The sequence below is a fragment of the Morus notabilis genome, unplaced genomic scaffold, assembly GCF_000414095.1.
Source record: "Morus notabilis unplaced genomic scaffold, ASM41409v2 Scaffold541, whole genome shotgun sequence".
Lineage (NCBI taxonomy): Eukaryota > Viridiplantae > Streptophyta > Magnoliopsida > Rosales > Moraceae > Morus > Morus notabilis.
The window spans coordinates 49,618-52,645 of NW_010362788.1; positions in this window are offsets into that span (position 1 = coordinate 49,618).

The following is a 3,028-nucleotide window of genomic DNA, read 5'->3' on the forward strand; positions in this document are numbered from 1 at the left end:
GCTCTGTTGATTTTGTTTTGAGATTTGGTTGTTCTGTTTGTGCTCATGTGAATGATGGTAAGCTTGAACAAAGGACAAAAACGTTCCTAGGATTTGAGTTTGGGGTGAACGGCTATTGGTTGTGGTTTGTTGAGCCAAAGTCACCAAGTTTGATAATTCATAGAGTTGATGATTTTGCCATTCTATTTGAAGACAGGGAGTTAGTAGTTGCAGATAAAGATCCCGGTGTTCGTGAGCAAGTAGAGCTTGATAATCTGATTTGTATTGCATTAGTTGTGACAAGTTCGGTGATCAAGTTGGTTGCCGTTTGGAAGTTCAAGCGTCGCTTGGACTTATTTGGTGTTACAAATTGGAATTAGCCCTACGGGGTTTTGAAAGAGATAGTGAAGGAATTTTATTATTTGGGCTTGGCTTAATTTTCGTCAATGTGGAGATTTTTAGGTTCGTGACTTTAATTAAGCCCATGAAACTTTGTTTTTGTTATTGGGCCCATGGCCTATGTCTCTCATTAAGAGCTTGCCGACTAAGGCTTTTAGAATGTATGTATATATATGCTTATATATAGGTTGTGGCAGCCGTAAGAGTGATAGAGTCGCGCGTGAGGAGAGCAGCCGCACGTTTGGTTATTCTTATTGATACACAATTATCTCTCTTTTGTTTCTTTTGAGCGAGATTTAGTAGAGAATTTAATTCTTTGATATTTGGTATTCTTACTTTTAGGTTGAGAGATTTTAAGTGTATTCGGGATTTAGGTGGTGAGAGATATTTGACAAGCTTTTGTAATTTCCTTTGGTTATAGTGGAATTTCTTTGCCGTTTCTATTCGTTGACGTAGGACAAAAGCCGAACCACATTAAATCCTTTTGTCTCTTGAATTTTTCTGTTATTCATATTTTATTTTGAATCTGTTTAATTTGACGTTTGGCACAACATAAGCATATATATTTATGAGTTGAGTTAGAGTAAGTTGTTTCACATGTAGTTATGGAAGGAATACATAAAGAAAAAGAATAATTCTTTTAATATTTTAATGTTTGAATTTATTTTCCAAATTTAGTTTATGGGTTGCTAGAGTATGGATTTTGTTTTAGGTTTATTTTTATGAGATATTAATGGCTATATTGCTACAAGTTTAATAAAATTTGCTTTGAGTATAATAATACTATAATTTTTATAAAGTCTTATTTCTTGATGGGTAAATGGGTAGAATATGAAAATTGTTCCCCCGAAACCTTAAATTAAGCGGGTATGGGGGTAGGGGAAGCATACATGTCCTCGCCCCATTGTCGTCCTAGTTTTTTTAATATTTAAATTAGTTTTAAATTCAGATTTAAATTTTCAGCCATAGAATTATCAAAATAAAGTCAAACTAACAAATTAAATGTCAATTTCTATTAGAAACCTAATGGAGGAACTTTTTTGTTAACATTTGATTGTTCAAGAGAAATAGATGTTACTTGTTAAAGTTCGAGAGATAAAGTGTTACAAATGATATAATTCGGGAAGAATTTTTGTAATTAATTCTATATTTTTTATAAGATATTGAACCGTATCTTCGGACCAAAAATTTCAATAAAAATATATTATAAAAATCAGGCTCGTTTGAGGGAACCTAAACCTCTCAATAGCATAAAATGTTCAAAATATGTGTTTTCTTCGCACTTCATTTCAATGTCTTGAACGACTCATTAAAATAGAGTATAAGATAGAATTAAAAGCCACTAAACACACATTCTCAACCTCAACTACCTAGAAACCCCACTACCTAAAGAATAGAAAGAACTCCATCATTTATCTAAAAATCTAATCTAAACATGTTGACTAATTCAAAGTAAGAGAAAAACAAGCAACGTACAACTACAAAGTATATGAAAAAACTAACTATACATAAAACTCTAATATTTTGGTGTGTAACAGATTCCCGAGGTGTAATTCCAACATAATAGAGGATGTATAATTTGTTAAAAGTATAAAAATTATTGTTGGCCCATCTCTTTATAGCTTAAGTATTTGGGATGGATTGGTAAACTAATATGGTATCAGAGCGGGAGGTGCTAAGTTTAAACTCCCGTAATTACATTCTTTATTCTCATTTAAATTGTCATCATGTGTTGGGTCTTTAGTATATCTCGGGCTTAAATATTCACGTGTTGGAATTTTTAATTAATTTACTCACACGATTGCCCATTGTCCAGCCCACTCGTGAGAGGGAGTATTAAAGTATAAAAATTATTGTTAACCTACCTTCTAATAACTTAAGTATTTGGAATAGATTGGTAAACTAACATCAACTTTTCAACACAAAAATACATGTTTTAATACTTTTTTCCACACTTGGAGAGGGCTATATAACTCCACGCCCTAAAAATCAATAAGCCAGACCGGATATGTTTCATTTGCTGTCACAGTATTTTTCCACGTATAAGTCTCATTTTTCTTTTCAAATATATATCAGCAAAATATATTTTATATGTCTAATAATAAGCACACGTTTTCAAAAGTTTTCTATTAGTTGAATGGTCTTCATCGACATTGTTATGAATGGTCTTCTTAACACACTTGATAAATTTAATTTCACTGTGATGATCATGGTTGTGTCCTTTTCTTTTCGTGGTTGTGTCCTTTTCTTTTCGTGGTTGTGTCCTTTTCTCTTCAACCATATTTCTCCTTTGAATTAAATTTATCAGCTCTGCCTTCAACCTCTCCTTTGAATTGGTTATAAAAGGATTCGACATTAAGCTGGTGAAAATACAAAAACTGTTCAGAACCATTGATTTCTCAAGAAATAACTTCACAGGAGAGATTCCAATGGTGATTGGGAAGCTTAATTCACTCAAAGGCCTCAATTTTTCTCATAATATCCTGTAAATATTTTCATAAATATCCTATAAATATGGATCTTTTTTCAAAGTGCTCTTGATTTTTCAAAATTGTTCAAAACACCTCCGACTTATAGAAAACCATTCAAAATGCTCCCCACGTCCACTTATGTCTATAATTTTTCAAAAACTAATAGATTGAAATGCAAC